We start from the raw sequence: 19,333 nt of genomic DNA on the forward strand, positions 1-19,333 counted from the left end.
AATTCCCAAGAAGACTTTATATATATGTGAAAAAGCATATGAAATGAAATATTTTGGTAAAGTAGAACCCCAATACAAATCTGTGTATACACCAATGAGAAGGGACCACAGAGATATGGAGATCCTTGCTATTTTGAAATAAAGGAATTCTGTATCTAAGAACTGACTTAAAATGCAATAACATATTGATCTTCTAATTTGAAAAAGGATTAAGCTAGATGACCTAATAAGATTGCTATCAGCTCCATGCTTTTATAATCTCAAGAAAATGAAACTGAATGTAGTCTCTTTTACTTCTTTTCCTTCTCCCTCTAGTATCATTCAGATTCTTCTCCAAAGCCGAACATTTTCCTTAAACTAGATCCATTAATGAAGCTTTCTATTGGGTCATTTTGTTTTGGAAAGACAGAGTGAAAATTTAGAAAAATAGAAAAGAAAGCAGGAATTTCATTCTCCATATCCATTTATATTAAACATTATCTAAACAATGTTTACTTATGCTTAATCAGGCTTCCAGATAGTTCTGGGAAGTAAAGTATCCTTCTCCCCAGTAATCTAATGAAGACATGAAGTTGAAGGGTTAGATACCTTGCATAATGCCCCAAGGAGTCATCTGTAGCACAAAGATTAGAAACTAGGTCTTGGGGCACCTGGGTGGCTCAGTCGGTTAAGCTTCCGACTCTTGGTTCGTGAGATCTAGCCTGCATCAGTCTCTGCACTCAGCAGGGAGTCTGCTTGAAGATTCTCTCCCTCTGCCTTTCCACCCACTCGTGTGAGCTCTCTCAAATAAATAAATAAATCTTAAAAAAAAAAAAAAGAAACTAGGTCTCATATAATGAGACCCCCCTTGCTTAGGCGGTTGAGCCTGGATGCTTTTCTGTAGCAGAACTGGGATCAATTCACTGTTTAAGAGCTGGACTTAAGGTCAGTTCACTTCTCCTTCATGAGTCAATTATTTGAGCCGTATAAATTTTCTGGAGATTTCTGGAAGCAACTGTAGAAGCATCTTATACCACCATCAGGTGGAACTGGTTAGGATCTGACCTACATTGTCCAAAGAGAAGTGGTCACTAGACCACTTCGTCGCCTTTGCTACCTCTTACTTCATGCACTGCCCCCCTCATTGTTCACTCTTCTCTCTAGTGCAAAATATAGGACCTCAGAAGGAAATGGTGCCGTCATCAGTTCTAAAATTGAACAGAATGTTTCCTCAGTTAAAAAGTGGAAAAATTAATTTTAAGATGTCTTTATGTAAGTTCTGTGAAATACCAAGACATTAATTTGTGGTCTATTTTGTAATCATGTTTATATCAGTTATTTTTGAGATAATTGTGGTCATTTTAAGCTTTCTAAATTTCTCTAAGAATTATCCTAATTCTGTGATTCAGTGGAAAATATTTACACTCATGAGATTAAAGTTCAAATTTTTGCCCTATCACTTACAAGCTATGTGACCTTGGGCAATTTCCTCATTTGTAAAATGGTGATAATAATCCCAGCCTTATCTGACTCCTAGGCTGGTTGGAAGGTTCAGTGAGATGATGTATGTAAAAATATTTAGTAAACTTTCAGGGGTATTACAAATGTTACAGTTCAAGTTTTTAAAGTCATTAATACCTTACCTGTTCACAACAATGATAATAAAAGCATTGAGATCTTCAATAAGCATTACATCTTTTCAAATGCTAGGATAGTGTCTGAAATGCTCTATGTTCTCATCTTAGCATGCACTAACCTATATCCACCAATAGGCCAACGAGCATTCTGATTGGTATGTTAGTTTGAGCCCTACATTTATACTTTTGGGAAAATATACAGATGCTTTATGTTAACAGTAGTTTTGTCTGGATACAGCAGAAAAAAGCCTAAAATAACATGGTTTGAACAAGTTAGAAGATTATTTCTCTTTTTGTGGAAAAGAAGTCTGAAGATAGGCAGTCCATGGTTGGTATGGTATGCTCCAAGGTATAATCAACAACTCAGGCTTCCATCTTTTTGCTCCAACATCTTATCCAGAGATTCCATCTTTTACCTTATGATCCATGGGGACTATTATCCTCTGGGATAAATGAGGGACATCTTTCAGCTGAATCAGTTCCATTTAAGAACTTTCTAGAAGACCCACACAAAACTGTGCTTATATTTTATAGCTTAGTCACATGACTAAGGTCTAGCTACAAAAGAAGATGAGAAAATATGATCTTTGTGCCAGAGGCCATGAGCCCAGGTAAAAATTGGAATATGTTTCAGGAGGAAAAGGTTGCTGGGGTTGGCAACCAGCAGTCTTCGTCACAGCATTATATAAATATATGGATGTCTTCTGTTATGAATTGCCCTCCCCTTTCCTCCCCAACATGTGCATGCACACACACATACACTCCTTACATTCACATAGGCACTGTCTATTTAATTTTATTTCCTGGATAAATTAGTCTACTCCAGTGATCCTGTGCCCAGAATTTTTTTTCTGGTGCCAATGCATGGTGATCGATACCAACTTTAGGAGAGTGGCCAATTGAGATTAAGCAGCAGAAGGCTCTGTGGTCTTTTTTCAATACAGCCAGTTGGTCAACAGAATAAATTGACTGTGTGTGCCCAGCACTATGGTTAATACTGCAAAAGACCTATAAGGGATATAATACAGACCCCTCCTCCTGTAGTTCTTAGTGAATGGGGTCATCATATTCCCAAATGCCCAAGAAAGGAACCCAGAAACCATCCTAAATTCCCTCTCATCTTTTCTCATATCCAATCAATTATCAATTTCTGTTGGTTATCCCTCTTTTGTTTTGATCTGTCATACTCATCGTTACTTCCCTAATTCAGGTCTTTGTTATTTCTGGCCTAGACTCTTCAGCAGCTGCTTGTCTTGGATCCGTACTTCTGTACTTGTATCTATGCATTTCTCCCCCCAGTTCTTCCACAGTGCTGCCACAGGGAGCTTTCAGAAGTAGTAGTCTGATGGTCACTTTCTTGCTTGAAATCCTTCAATGGTTTCCCAAAATCTGTGCTTTTTGTAAGACCCTTCATAATGATGATGCTGTCTAGACTTATCTTTTAGCAAAACTGAACTATTTTTAGCTTTTCAGACCCACCATGCAAATATGAAAAATACCTTCATCCTTCTGCCTGTGCTATGTCTCTATTGAATGTCCTCCCTCTGCTTGTTCATGTGCTAAATACTTTCACATCCTTTCTCAGCTTAAATGTTCCTCCTTCTTTTAAACTCTTTCTCCAAGGCAACAAAGCTGCTCTTACATACTTTTTACATCCCTCCTTTATAACAATTATTATACTATATTATAATTGTTAATTTGTATGTCTGCTTCTCCAAATAGATGGTAAGCTGCTCAAGGACGAAGACCATGCTTAGGTATTAAATAATTATTAAAAAATAAAGGAATGTCCTCAATTGTATTGTAATGTAGTTGAGGACACTAACAGATGAAATAAGTGTGACATGCTGAGTCCGTGTGTGATCAAGTGCTATGTGATAAGTAATAGGAGTTCAGGAAAAAAAGGAGATCACTAGAGACTGGACAAATTAGGGAAGGAATCAAAGAGAATATATCTCCAGTAGGGAGATAGCACAGTGATTTGGGCCAGGAAAACTAAAAATTCTAGGGACATATTTTTACGTTCTGCAGTGTTTGTATAAAGAAATATTTATAGGGGTGCCTGGCTGGCTCAGTCGGTAGAGCATGAAACTCTTAGTCTTAGTCTCAGGGTTGTGAGTTCAGGACCCACCTTGGGTGTGGAGCCTACTTTAAATAAATAAATAAATAAATAAATTTATAATGTCAAAACAAAGTACTACATTAAATTTTGAAAAAATATAATATTAAGTAAACCAAAAAGAAAAGAAAAATGAGAAAGAAAAAAAACCTCGAAAATACAAGGGATATACTGGTTTAATTTGGAAGTCTCTTATCTATAAATATCTTTAGTTCCTTTTACCTTAGTTTTTTTTTCATCTCTGAGGAAATCAAAGTCCCATTGTATAAATGCTTTATTAATACTACTGTATCACTTACAAGAATCAGCATTGTCTCTGGAATATTATTCAGCCATGAAGAAGAATAAAATCTTTCCATTTGCAACAACGTGGATGGAGCTAGAGAGTATAAGGCTAACCAAAATAAGTCAGTCAGAGAAAGACAAATACCATATGATTTCACTCATATGTGGAATTTAAGAAACAAAACAAAGGGGAAAAAAAGAGAGAGAGACAAATCAAGAAACAGCCTCTTAACTATAAAGATCAAACTGATGGTTACCAGAGGGGAGGGGGGGTGGAAGAATGGGTTAAATAGGTGATGGGGTTAATGAGGGCACTTTGAATGGGCACAGGATGATATATGGAAGTGTTGAATCACCATACTGTACACCTGAAACTAATGTGTCACTGTATGTTAACTATACTGAAATTACAATAAAAAAAAGAAAATTACTTAAGAAAAAGAAAAGAAAAAGTAGGCAAAGAATTTGAATAGGACTTTCTCAGTAGAAGACTGAGAAGACGTGGCTAATAACCACATGAAAAAGTGCCCAATATTATAATCACCAAAGAAATGCAAACCAAAGCCCTTAGGTACCACTTTAAACTCACTAAGATGGCTAAAATAAAAAAGATGGGCAATAACAAGTATTGGCAAGGATGTGGAGAAACTATACCCTCATACATGTCTGGTAGGATTATAGAATGATTCAGGCACTTTTGAAAACAGTTTGACAATAAAACATACAGTTACCATATGATCGGCACTTCCACTCTTAAATATATGCCCATGAGAATGAAAAACGTTCACACAAAAATCTATATACAAATATTCATAGTGACATTGTTCATAATAGCCAAAAGGTGAATACAACTGATGGATGGATAAACAATAGGTGGTAAATTCATAGAATGAAATGTATTCGGTAAGAAAAAGAATGAAGTATTGAGATGAACCTCAAAAACGTGATGCTAAGTGAAAGAAGCCAGTCACAAGAGGCCATATTTTATGATTTCATTTATAGAAAATGTCCAGACTAGGCAGATCAGTAGAGACAAAAAGGAGATGAATAGTTTTCAGGGGCTGGGAGAAGAAGGCATAAGAAGTGACTACTAATGGGTACTTGTTTTGGAGGTTTGAAGAAATGAAGACATTAAGTAGTGGGAATGGTTGCACGACTCTTTGAGTATACTAAAAACTGTTGAATTGTATGTGTTAAAGGGGTGGATTTTATGGTAAGTGAATTATATCTCAATAAGGCTATTATTAAAAGAAAAGAATCCTCTGGGGTGCCTGCTGGCTCAGTCAGTGGGGCATGTGACTCTTGATCTTGGAGTCATGAGTTCAAGCCCCATGTTGGGGGTAGGGTTTACTTAATAAAAAAGAAGAAGAAGAGAAAAAGGGATCTGCATTTTCGCAACCTGCAATCTTTTTAACTGTGCACATACACAGTATTAATATATGCTTATATATACATGCTTAATGTGCAATATACATAATATGCATATATGCATATGCATTGACTGGGTAACACATTCAGAGGTTCAAAAAATATATAATAAGGCATACCTTGAGTGGAATTGTTTCCACCCTGTCCCAGTTTACCCCTTTCTTCCTCTCCTGTGTTCTGTAGACAACTGCTTTTATTCAACCAGCTCTTTTACTTTTTTTTTTAAAGATTTTATTTTTCAAGTAATCTCTACCCCCAGTGTGGGGCTTGAACTCATAACCTGAGATCAAGAGTCCCAGGCTCTTCTGACTGAGCCAGCCAGGTGCCCCTCAACCAGCTCTTTTAAACCTATAGGATATGATTATGTTTTTGGTTCTCCCGAGTTTCCAGTACTGCTGAGCTTTGCCACTTTTTTCCCCTGAAATGACCTCTTTCTTTATTTTTTCTAAAATACATTCTTGTTCTGCCTTTATCTTAAAGGCATGTAATAATTTGCCTCCTTTGGTTGTCTCCAAATTAAGGTTTCAGCATAATTCACTAGTCTGATTATCAGTACTTAGATTATCTTCTAGCCAACCATTATATTAAATAAAGGTAACACTTTCTTTATAATACCTATTATCACTTATCATAGCTCAAGAAAAAATTTATTTATTATTTTTCCTGGATTATGATTGGCACCAGAGACCTGAATAGACTATCAGTAGAATAGAAGAAGCCTGAATAATATAATTTGACTATTCTATTTAGAAGTTTAGGTCCGTTCAGGGAGTATGAAAATATATTTAAAAATAATTTAGTTTTGCCCTGACTTATTTTCCTTGCTTTGTACAAAGAAAAACTTTGGCAATGTGGGAATAGATGGAAATATGGAGAACTTCAGAGCTACATTTGAGCAAGCCCAGGTACTTTCCATCGAATCAAGAGTGAAAAGAATGAGGAAAGACTTCAATTTCTTTTTTTTTTTAAGTTTTATTTATTTAAGTCATCTCTACATCCCATGTGGGGCTCAAACTCACAACCCCAAGATCAAGTCGCATGCTCTTCCAACTGAGCCAGCCAGACGCCCCAGTGAGACAGCCAGGCGCCCCTTCAATTTCTTTATCTATAAAATGATGGTAGTTAAATGATATGATCTTAAAATCCTTCCACTCCTTAAGCTTGTGCAATTCAGGAGCAGTGGTGAGAATAGTAATGAAGTGATTGGCTACTGGTTCCAAGTTTAGTACAACCAAGAGAGGCCAGTGGAACAATCTGTGGGAGGCCCTAAGTGATTTCAAATCCTGTTGAAGAGGAATAGTGTGTTCACTAGTGGAAATGGAGGAGGAAATGGAATTTTTGGGTCAGGGGATTTGATGGGCCATAGTTGTGAAAGAAAGCCCACCATGTGCTCCTGGGAAGAAAGATGGGGGTTCTGGGTTGGTTTGTTCATTTGTTTTTTTAACATGTAGGTCATAAACTCTCAGGGGAGCTATAGATGAACCTTAGGAGTGTCTCAAATCCTCTAAATTATGCACAACATATTAAATTATATCTATTTTTCTGTGAGAAAGTATTTGCAGCTCTAAGTAGATTCTTATCATAACCTAACAAAAAAAGCCATTCACTCTTAAAAATGAACGATAAAGACTCCTAATGATTAAAATGGAGAAAGAGGTACACCTCAGTGGCCTTGCAGTGGGTGAATATGGTCATTGTGATATTTTCAGAGTCAGCTAGGTGTCAGTCACAAGACCCAGAAGTAAGGAATGAGAAAAATGTATAGAAAGAAACAGAATTTGCCATCAGGCAGCTTTGAGTCTTGGCCTGCCACTATTAGCTGTGTGACCTTGGGCAAGTGTATAACCTCAGGAAGGCTCAGTCTCCTCGGCTGTAAAATGGGGCTAATAAGTATCTACCTTAACTGGTGGTTGTGAAGATAAAATGAGACAACACAGATTGAACACGTAAGACAGTGCTTGGCACATCGTAGGTAAACCTCTCCCCTCACAGGTTTTATATTTTGTGTGTCTGGTCCTCAGTAAGTCCATCTGCAGAGAACTACTCAGTGATGTTCACACTCAAGAAGATCATATCTTATTAAGTGGTCAGTTTAGAGGTTCTTTCCCATACAGATTTGCCAGCCGGGTGTGTAAAAAACCCACGTTGGACTGGTTGCCTGGCAGCACGTGGCCCTGAGCGGCAGTACATGGCTTGCATTGTAATGTCATCAGGGCGGGGGCCAGCTGGCTGAACACGCACTACCACATGAGCTAGGGACTCCATTCCTCAACAAAACAGCAGCCCGCTCTAGGGTTAACAGAAAATGACAAACCAGGCATGGATGAGGGAGGCGCCAGCAGAGCAGCGGGATGTCCTTTGATTTGCTTCTGTTATTTGCATGTCTTTCTTGTGATGTCTGTGAAATGTTCAGAATGACAAAGTTTTTAGAAGACCTGCTGACTCCGCCTGAAAAATGTGAAAACCTCCCGTTTAGAGACCTATTATGTCCAGCTAGCCTGCATTTTCTATATCTTTTTCTTCATTTTTTATTAATGCAAACATTTGCATGAAGACAGAACCTTTGTTTCGTAGAGTTCATCTGCCCCTGCTGCTTACAGGCCCTGCCATGCGAGAGCACAACAGAACCTTTGTTACGCTTTCAGCAAAGCTGTTTATGAACGGTGGCTTACTGAGGACTGCTTCCTGTGCTGTGTGCTTCCATTTTGTCTAAAAAGAAAAAAGAAAATAGTTCTTAGGAGTGAAAAGAATTTGGACTTTCTTTTATTCAAGTCTTGGATGTTGAAATGACAAGTAGCCCCCAAATTTGTGAGGAACTGGTAATTGCATCGAATGCATTTTTTCACTTTACCTTGGACATAATGAGGCCCTTAGTAACAATGGAAGGAGCAAATGCTTTCTCATTGGAATAGAGGGAAGGAACAGTAAAAAGGCAACAGAAAGGGGCTGAGAACGGGACAAAAGTGGCTTCCTGTAAGAACCCTAATATTGTAGCAGAATGTGTTTTGGTACTTAAGTGTTTCCCACCTGGGAGGCACAATCCTGAAGTGGTTGAGTTGAATAAAGAATAGCACCACAGTGTATAAATAGTGATACAGTTTATGTATTCATTCAGTAAATATTTGAATGACTGGTATGTGGAAGACACTGAATGGTCCTGAGTGTTAAAAGGGATAAAAGATAAATGAGTCATGGTAACAGTCTGTAAGGAGTTGGAAGTCTAACAAAAAAGATAACACATGTGTAACAGAAATAACTCTGTATCAAGGTAGACAGTGCCATTGGAGATATTTAAAATAGGTGTTTAGGGAGTTCAGGAAAAAAAAGATTGCTTCTGGGTAGGAGAGAATCAGGGAAAGCTTCGTGAAGAAGGTGGTATTTGACTTGAGCCTGGCAGGAAAGGTAGGCTTGGACATTGCAACGTAGCCGTGAGTGAGGAGTCAAAAATTATGTTGGTCTGGTAGAATAGATCCCAAAGTATATTTTTATAGGGTATTTTGGTGTTTGACACTGGTGATTTAGATGATATGGTAAGTGTTGGCATGAGTTTTCTGTGTAATCTAAATTAGGGCCGGTCTAGCCTACGCTGTTCCAGTCATTCACCCCATCACTTTTGTGCACTTTGGCCTAGGCCTCTGGAGCATCTATAAATAACTACATAGCATCTTTACTTTCATAACAAAAATAGAAACTCAAAGGGATTATTGGGCATTATTACAGCCATATCCCATAAGCAGGGTGTAGACATAGTTCTGAGTGGGGATTTGACAAGTGAGACTCATGGTTGAAAGAGTATCCCCACCTTCATACAGAGGCAGTATCAAACAGAAGGGAGAGGATCAGGAACTCTAAGCCTGAGAGTTTTCAGCTACTTTATTTATTTATTTACTTTTAAGATTTTATTTATTTATTTGACAGAGAGAGACACAGTGAGAAAGGAAACACAAGCAGGAGGAGTGGGAGAGGGAGAAGCAGGCTTCCTGCTGAGCAGGGAGCCCGATGCGGGGCTTGATCCCAGGACTCCAGGATCATGACCTGAGCCGAAGGCAGACGCTTAACAGCTGAGCCACCCAGGGGCCCCTCAGCTACTTTAAATTAGAACTCACTTCTGTATCTTTCTGCCATTAAACTAAATGAGGTCCTGTTAGTGTTATATAAGTTGTTAATTTTTTTGAAATGGTTTGAATATAAAATGACAAGTAATTGATAAGGTACTGCATTAGCACCTTGTTGCATTAATACTACTAATCTGTATATTCATAGTTAATTGCATATTACCGAATATAATTGCTAATAATTTGTAAAGGCATGGTTTTCCCCAAAGGCTACAACTTTTGATGACTATATAGCACAATTAATTTTTGCCTTGTAGCTTAAATTTCTTTTAAAGATTTATTTATTTATTTTAGAGAGAGAGCACGAGCAGGAGGGGCAGAGGGAGAAGGAGAGAGAACCTCAAGCAGACTCCGTGCTGAGCTCGGAGCCCAACATGGGGCTTGATCTCACAACCCTGAGATCACAACCTGAGGTGAAACCAGGAGTCAGACGCTTAACTGACTGCGCCCCTTGCCTTGTAACTTTAATACTCCCCTACCTGACATGACATTAAGAGTGGCACTTGATTTACTCCATGTTTGTCAATTTATAGGGTTTTATTTAACCTGTGGTACCTTCTGGAAAATAGTTCTATGACTGTTTATGGAGTTGATTTGATAACAGTGCTGCTCTATGAGTGACTATTTTTGCAAAGCTATAGTAATGACAGTTATTACTTGGTTCTTCATGTGTCCAATAGATTGTAACTGTAGGACACTTAAGTGCCACTTCGGATTTCTCTGACATTCATTGAGTACATTTTGTTATGGTCAGCTAGCTGAGTGCTTTAAGTTTGGATCTCTGTAAAAGCCTCCTTAAAATTTTTTTTTATTTTCTGTGGCTTCTGGCACTTGAAATTACAAGACTCCAACCTACTAATTCTTTTTTTTTTTTTTAAGATTTTTATTTATTTATTTATTTGACACACAGAGAGAGAGCGCGCACAAGCAGGGGGAATGGCAGGCAGAGGGAGGAGCAGGCTTCCACCCGAGCAGAGAGCCTGACGCTGGGCTGGATCCCAGCACCCCTGGACCATGACCTGAGCCGAAGGCAGATGCCCAACCAACTGAGCCACCCAGGGGCCCCTCCAACCTACTAATTTTATATTATGAGATTTACACTAGAAATACTGAAGCAATAGGATTTAAGTACTTAGCCTTCATTGATATCCCCAGAATATCAAAAATCACCAGTTTGAGGAAGAAGGGAAGAAGGAAGGATGAATGGCTGACTAGCGAATGTTTGAATATCAAAGCACGCAGCTTCGTCCAGCTGTAAACTTGTACAAGATCCCCACTGGTGGAGGGAAGTGAGCTTCAGTTTTTCATCCTCCACTTTGCATAAAGATCTTTAGTGACCTCTTGTTTTCTGGTTGCCACAGGTGATGTTAACATATGTGTAATGCTTTGTTTGCCCTCAGCATGTCTTTTAGTATTTGAGTTTGACTAGCTGTGTAGCAGCAACGTGGTGGTTTGGATGCCGAAATGCATTGTATTAGTTTTGTCTGTTTTATAATTAACTATTAATGTAAAAGAGCTTTCCTTATTTGTAACTCTGTCCTTAGAAAAGTCCACTTGACATATGTCTTGTGGCATAGCTGTTTTTTTTTAAGATTTTATTTATTTATTTGAGAGAGAAAGCACAAGCAGGGGGAGGGGCAGTGGGAGAGGGAGAGGCAGACTCCCCCACCGAGCAGGGAGCCGGATGCAGCGCTCGATCCCAGGACCCTGGGATCATGACCTGAGCTGAAGGCAGACACTTAACCAACTGAGCCACCCAGGCACCCCATGGCATAGTTCTTTAAGGGCTATGATATAGTGCAGTCCTGACCTAAGCCTGGATTCAAATCCTGTCTCTGCTACTCACCAGACCATTAACATTTAGGTAAATTACATATCTGAGTTTTCCTTTTTTTCAACTGTAGAATGGAGATAAAAGCAAAGTACCCATCTCATAAGTCTGTTGTGAGAATTAAATGAATTAATGCCCATAAAATGCTTAGAAGGCTGTCTTGCACAGAGAGCTTAATAAATGTTAGCTGTTATTATTATATTTATAGGTTTAACTACCATTAAGCAAACCCCGTAATGATCAAGAGCTATTGAAGGAGGGAAGCCTCCTACATTTATATCAAGGATGTTTATCAGGATATTCATATGCAATGTGTGATTCACTTACAATTTTTTCTGGGCACCCAAAGTTAAACTTGACACACAGCTGTTTTATATTTGGAGCTAGTTAATGTGTGAAGAGGCCTGATTTGGGGTTAACACTTTTACTTTATTTTTCTCTAGTCTAAGTTTTAAATTTCTTTTTATATTATGCTCACTATTTTAATTGTGAATTCATGATTTGATAAAGGACACAATTACTTAAAGATCATACTAGAAAAAATATAATAGGTTTATACACTTGGAGGAGAGGGCCTGTCTGAACTATACACAAAGCACAAAAGCTACAGTAAAATACTTCTGACTGTATCAACAGTTAAGATGTCTGTACAATGAAAGATACGACAAACAAATTAAAAGAAAAGCCATTAGGTAGATACATATATTTGCAAAATATATAGGATTAGAAAAAAAACCTACAAATCAAGGAGAAGAAAAAAGAACCAGAGAGGAAAATGGGCAAAGGATACTAGTAGATTATTCACAGAAGAAATACAAATAAACATGAAAATATGCTTAACTTTATTTGTACTTAAGACTAAAATTAAAACAACAGTGAAAAGCTATTTTATAGCTGTTAAATTGGCAAAATTACAAAGTCTTAGACCAAGGATAGTGAAAACAGATATTCTTATGCCTGGGAAGGGTAAATTGGAATAACCCTTTGTGAAGCAATTGTGTATCTCGAAGCAGACATGAAGATGTGGAGAAAAGGGAACACTTGTGCATTGCTGGTGGGATTGTAAACTGGTATAGCCACTATGGAAGACAGCGTGGAGGATCTTAAAAAAATTAAAAATAGAACTACCATATGATCCAGCAATTCCACTTCTGGGAATATATCCAAAGGAAATGAAAACACTAAATCGAAAAGATATCTACACCCCAGTGTTCACTGCAGCATCATTTACAATAGTCAAGACATGGAAACAACCTAAGTGTCCATCGATGGATGAATGGATAAAGAAGTTGTGGTGTGTATATATAATGGAATGTTATCCAGCCACAAAAAATGAGGAAATCCTACCATTTGTAACAACATGGATGGATCTTGAAGGCATTATGCTAAGTGAAATAAGTCGGAGAAAGATACTGTTTGATTTCACTTATATATGGAATCTAAAAACAAACAACAAACAAAAACCCAAACTCACTGAAGAAAAGATCAGACATGTGGTTGCCAGAGGCGAAGGGGGAGAGGAAATTAGAGGAAGCTGGTGGAGAGGCAGGGTGCGGATTTCCAGTTATAAGATAAATGAGTACTGAGAAGGTAACCTATAGCATAATGACTGTGGTTACCACTGGTGTATGATACATGGGAAAGTGAGTAAGAGAGTAAATCCTAAGAGTTCTCATCACAAGGAGAAAAATGTTTTTTCTTCTTTCTTTTCTTTTTTATTTTATCTATATGGTGAATGTTAGCAGAACCTATTGTGATAATCATTTCACAATATATGTAAATCAAACCATCATGCTGTATGCCTTATACGATGATGTTTGTCAATTATTTCTTAATAAAGCTGGAAAAAAACCCACGAAGATGTGTGCGTCCTATGGCATGCCAATTCCATAGAAAAACTCTTCCACACATGCACAGGGAAACATGTATAAGAATGTTCAACACAGCAAGGTTTGCTATAATGAAAATATGGAAACAGCCTAAATATTTATCAATAGAGAAATATTTGCCATTGAGAAATACTGCAAGGGTAAGTTGGTTCCATATCATTTTAGAAAAGATCTCCAGACATGGTTGAGTGAAAAAACCAAGGTTAAGAAAAAAGTATATGTCATTTATTTAAAAACAAAACTGAACCAAGCTCACAAATTACATATTTCTATATTTTTTAAAGTATGCGTACCAAACTGACAACTGTTACCAATGGGAACTGGGATTGGTTTTTAACTTTTTCTGTACTGTTTGAATCTTTAAAAATAAGTACATGTGTAATTAGAAATAAACATTTTTTTAGCTTTGCGCAGTGGCAGTATCGTAGCCAATGAGGTTTATCTGAGGCGCGATTATTGCTAATAGAGATAAACATTTTTTTTACAATTTAAAGATCATATAAATACTTTTAACCTGCTTTACCAATTTAAGCTTCTTTTCTAGTATTTACATGGATAGCCAGCAATTTCTAGCTAATACAGTATAAAATGGGACACATTGTAGGGTTTTGGATTTTTCTTATGTTTTGCTTTTGTTTTTGTTTTTGAGAGGTTGTAGGTTACAGTGGAAGGACATAGGCTCTGGAGTAAAATCTAAGTTTAAATCCTAGATCAGCCATTTATTAAGATTTTAGCAGGTTCCTTAACCTCTCTGAGCTTCAAAAAAGTCTATTACTTACCTCATTGAGTTGTATAAGGATTACATGTGCTGGTTTTCCTCATTTCCCATTTCCTTTGGTCAGAGGAAATTGGCCTAGTGTGGTCTAAGATCAAAGATGGTCTTCTATGGGTGATAAAATATTTCACCAGAATATGCCATATCCTTGGATTGGGACATACAAGTAAAAATGGAGGTTGTAAATAATTAATTTTAGAGGTCTATTAACTTTTTAAACCAGTAAGCTATCTATTTGTTCTTCACAAGATCAAATCAATTCATGTTAGTGATTTATAAATGATCTTGAACTTGAAGCTTCTAAACAGTTTATATGTCAAGTTGTTTGGTTAACAGGGTTACTTTTCTTATCTCAGAGAACAGCCTTAATTTAATTCAACATTTGTGCCAGCCAGCATCTGAATTTCAAGAGGCTTCAAAGACTAAAATGTGTCTCAGAAGGAGCCTGGCAAGGGAGGAAAAAGCGAGATTTAAAGTTGAATATATGTATATATTATGCTTTTCACTTACACTGCTGTTGCTTTTCTGTGTGTCTATTAATATCACGTAGTAATTCATATGAATATTTTTCTAGTGAGACCTGTTTATTCTAGTATAGGGACTCTGTATTAAATAATAATAATAAAATGAATGGTCTAATTAATGTAGGTGGAAATTCTAGGCCCCTCAAGCAATAATTTCCAAACAGGACCCTTTATTTGATTGCAAAACAAACAAGCTAATACTTTGATGGTATTTATGCTTGGGAAGAGAGTTGAAAAGAAATAGTTCTGGACTTTCCCCATGTAAATTAGAGCCTCCTGAGTAATTAGCAGTTAATAAGTGAATGCTTCCTACAGGTTTAAAGGTTATATCTGAAATGGGCATACACTTATGTGTATTATATACATGTAACGTTTATATAGCCCAGGAATCCTTGAAGATAATCTGTAAACATCCTTGGTTGGATGAGCAGAACTTTAAATAAGGGAGTGGGGGGGCTATAGTAAGTTGGTTGCTTGGTGGTTTATTAGTGTTGAAAACCTACTGTCTTCTGCGTTTTGCAATGTCTGGGAGTGGTACATAGTAATAACTGTAGTAATAACAACAATAATAAAAATCATCGCTAATATTTATTGCATACTTAACTATGTGCCAAGCACTATGTCAAGATTATTACATAAATTATTTTATTTAATTCTCACTACAAGCTTAGGTGATAGGTACTATTCCCCAATTTTATAGAAAAGGGCAGAAAGATTAGGTAACTTGCTTAAAGTTACACCATTCGTAAGTGCCAGAACTAGAAATCAAATCCAGGTCAACCTGACTTCAGAGCCCGTGTTCTTAACCATTGCAAAAAATTGCTGTGTCATTTTAATCTGTAGAATCAGTATGTAGCAATAATAATATAATCATTAGTGTGTTACTTTTTGTATATACCAAATATTTTCCAAAGAAGTAGTTTATTATTAGTCATATCATTCCTAGTATCATACCCATTTTATAGCAGGAGTGACTGTGGTATACAGAGATTAAGCAATCAGCAGGAGGCCATTACACAGAACCAAGAAGTTTCTGATCCACATTGCCTTTATTTGAGAGGTTCATATAACGATCATACAGTGTTACTTATACTTCACTTAGATTTTTCAGTGTAGCATGTTGAAGTTATAAGTGATCTCAGAGAGCAATACTATCTGAGCAAGACAGGGACCTTGGGCTGTCGTGTGGATTTCAGAACAATAGAGCCTTATTGGTACATGTTAGAAAAGTTAACCCTGGGCTTGTTGTAAGAATCACGGCAAAGCAGAAGAAGCAAAGTCAATCTGACACGTTTTTTCTTTTCCAAGGAGGGCAACTAAGGTGCCCAGATATCTTCGCCCTCAGGGGTGCAGGTGTGCTGTTTTTATTCTTTAATCATTCACATAAATTAAAGCCTATTCCTTTGCATTTAAAAAATAATATAAAACGACACTCTCCATGTTTTATTGCCAGACAAGAGCTTTGAACTTCTGTCTCATTGAAGTTTGATAAACTGCAAGGATTTTCCAGGGTTGGGTGGTGCCCACAGAGGGAACATTGGACTGATAAGAGCTGCAGGTGAAGGAAACCACCAGAGAGTAGTGGTTAGAGAAAGCTCCTCGAACTTGGCTTGTGGGAAATTCTCTGCAGGGAGGAACTTTTCCCTGCCTTTTCTGGCTCTTCTTAGCTGCTTCCCTTCACCCACAAATAAAAAGGGCAGCAACGCTTTCTGTTTTCACATTGTGAACGAGGAATGGGGGTGGTGAATACTTTGTGGTAGAGTGGTTCTTTATAAGAAACTTTTAAATTTGATGACAAATTCTAACTTCACACAAAATGCTGATTGGCATACACACCTACGCAGGTGGGGACAAGATGTGCCCGTGCATGCGTGTGCACACACACACACATTCACACAGACACAAATGGACCACATTTCTCAGATGATTTTACTATCAACAAATGCCCCTGCCTTTGTGCTCTATGTAAAATAAAGATCATATTTACTGGAAAACTGATTACACAAAGTGTTAATGATGAGGCAGTGTGGTATAGTGTAAGGAGCATGGGTTCTTGGTTTGAGTCTTGACTTTTCCTTTCACTAGCTTGGCTGTGTAATCTTGAGCAAGCTACTTTAATTCTATAAATCTCATTCTCCCATTTGTAAATGGAGGTATGCAAAATATGTATGTATCATAGGATTGTGGCAAAGACTAAAGTTACGCATGTTAAGACAATGAGTACAGTATCTGGCATATTGTTCACTAAGTTACACAGGTGCTCCAAATTGTTATCATTATTATGTGTAATACTATTAAACTCTATAAACATCCAATTGGTAGGTGAATGTTAAACATAGTCCTTTTTCTTTCTTTCTCTCCCCATGCCCCAACCTTTTTTTGGTGCAAAGTCGCTTTCCAGAAAATTTCTCCTCTTTCCTACCCACAGGAGAACAAAAGTACTTTGATTCTAATTGCTCTGAAAATATTTCTTCCTTAAAGAGCCTTCACATTGACATTTAGTCCCTGAAGTCAGGGAGGAGAAGCAGCAGGATTTGCAACTAAGTAGAGCTCTTTCATTTCTACCATCAAATCAAAACCAAAATCCAAAACACTCCATTCCTGTACTAGCCTTAGGTAGATCTAAGTCAAAGAAAGTCTATCTAGTCCAAGGAAGGAAACTTTTTTTTTTTTTTAAGATTTTTATTTATTTGAGAGAACGCACACAAGCGAGGTAGGGAGCAGAGGGAGAGGAAGAAGTAGACTTCCTGCTGAGCAGGAAGCCCAACACAGGGCTCAATCCCAGGACCCCAGGATCATGACCTGAGTGGAAGGCAGATGCTTACCCGACTGAGCCACCCAGGTGCCCCGGAAGGAATCTTTTCGTAAGACCAGAATAAGTGGGTGGAAAAAGGGAAGGAGAATACAGAGGTGACAGTGTCGCTGATTCTAATGTGAGTTTGGCCATTTTCTTCCCAATTTAATATATATTAAAGTATAAAACAATGAATGCCAGAAATTGGCATGTGATATCTCTTCATTCTCAGTTTTGGCGATTTCTTGAAGAAAGTTTTCCAGTTGGGTGAACTGTTTCTGAAGCACTGACTTTATTTTCACCTATTTTTGGGGAGGGGCTAGAGAATGTTTGCAGTGCATTGATACTTATTAGCTTTGGGAAGCACTCATATTGACAGAATAAGTCGCAGAATGTAAACATGTCATTCATCTGGACTTTAGGCCCATGCAAAGGTGGTAAAACCTTAGGTTACCATTGTTAAATGAAAACTCTCCTGAGTACAGGTTGAGTAGATAAACTTATTTGCTTTTTAAGTTTCACTAGACTGCCAGGACTTCAGGAATGGTTTTTTGAAGTACCTATTTTTTTAAGGGGTGGGGGAGGGGCAGAAGGAGAGGGAGAGAATCCCAAGCAGACTCCACGCCCAGTGCAGAGCCTGACAAAGGGCTCAATCTCAAAACTCTGAGATCATGACCTGAGCCAAAATCAAGAGTTGGACGCTTAACCAACTGAGCCACCTCAAGGTACCTTGAAGTACCTATTTTTTATAAATTTTAAGTAATTCCTCCATATTTTCCTGAGGGATGAAACTATAAAAGAGACAAATGTCCATCTTGGTAACAACTTTGTGGCATTGCTTTTTGACAAGATACTCATTACTTATGAGGTTTTTTGTTCTCACTGCTCCAGAAGAAAGGTTTTTTTTTTTTAATTTGTTTATTTTTAGATTTTTGGATGGTAAATGGAAATACTGAATTGGAAGTTTCTATGTGAAGTGTGCCAGGATATCACTGTTGTGCCTAAAGATAAAATTCAGGGAAAGGGAACAAGCATTTGTTGGGCACCTGTTATAATGGTAACTCTAGCCTATGTTGTTTATTGAAGTAAACCCCCAATAGACCTTTGAGATAGGCTCTTAAGAATTTATATTATCAAGCAAACCAGGGACTGTAGTATTTTACATGCATTATCTGATTCAACTCTCATAACCCTATGATGTAGGAACTACTAATATTATAATCATGAATAGTGATAGTATCATTATCCACATTTTACAGTGAGGAAATAGGCTTGGAGAGTCATTTGCTCAAAGTCACACAGCTAGGAATTGGTAGGGCTGAGAATGGAACTATGGTCTCTCTGAACTCCAAAGCCCAAGGTCTAAACCAGTGATTTTTTTAAAAGATTTTATTTATTCATTTGCAAGAGAGACAGAGAGAGAACAAGCAGGGGGAGAGGCAGAGGGAGAGGGAGAAGCAGATTCCCTGCTGAGCAAGGAGCCCAATGTGGGACTTGATCCCAGGACCTGGGATTATGACCCGAACCAAAGGCAGATGCTTAACCATATGAGCCACCCAGGCGCCCTAAACCAGTGATTCTTAAACTTCCAGGTACATAAGAAGCATGAAGGATACTTGTTAAAAATTACTGGGCTCCATGAAAAGTACAGCATAGGGAATATAGTCAATAATATTGCAGTAACATTGCATGGTGACAAATGGTGACTACACTTACTGTGGTGAGCATTGAGTAATACGTAGAATTGTCAAAGCACCGTGTTGTACATCTGAAACATGGCATACAATGTTATATTTTAAAGTTTCTAAAAAAAAAACCTTTTTTTTTTTTTAGAATTATTGGGCTCTAGGTAGAAATTTAAGGTCACCAAGTCTGAGATGGTGTCAGATTACAAATCTGTATTTTAACAGGGTATCTCTGGTGATTCAGATCAAGAAGTTGATTGACTGTATTTTGA

At 37.6% G+C, this 19,333-nt stretch overlaps 1 protein-coding gene and 1 pseudogene across 4 annotated transcripts in view; both read left to right on the forward strand.

Annotated features, from left to right (window-relative positions):
* C11H11orf49 (chromosome 11 C11orf49 homolog) overlaps positions 1–19,333 on the forward strand; it is a 189,118-nt gene that overhangs the window by 26,092 nt on the left and 143,693 nt on the right. The gene's annotated exons all lie outside the window — the stretch shown is intronic.
* LOC113915656 lies at positions 13,686–13,816 on the forward strand (annotated as a pseudogene).

Source organism: Zalophus californianus, chromosome 11 (genome assembly GCF_009762305.2).
Source record: "Zalophus californianus isolate mZalCal1 chromosome 11, mZalCal1.pri.v2, whole genome shotgun sequence".
NCBI classification, from domain to species: Eukaryota; Metazoa; Chordata; class Mammalia; order Carnivora; family Otariidae; genus Zalophus; species Zalophus californianus.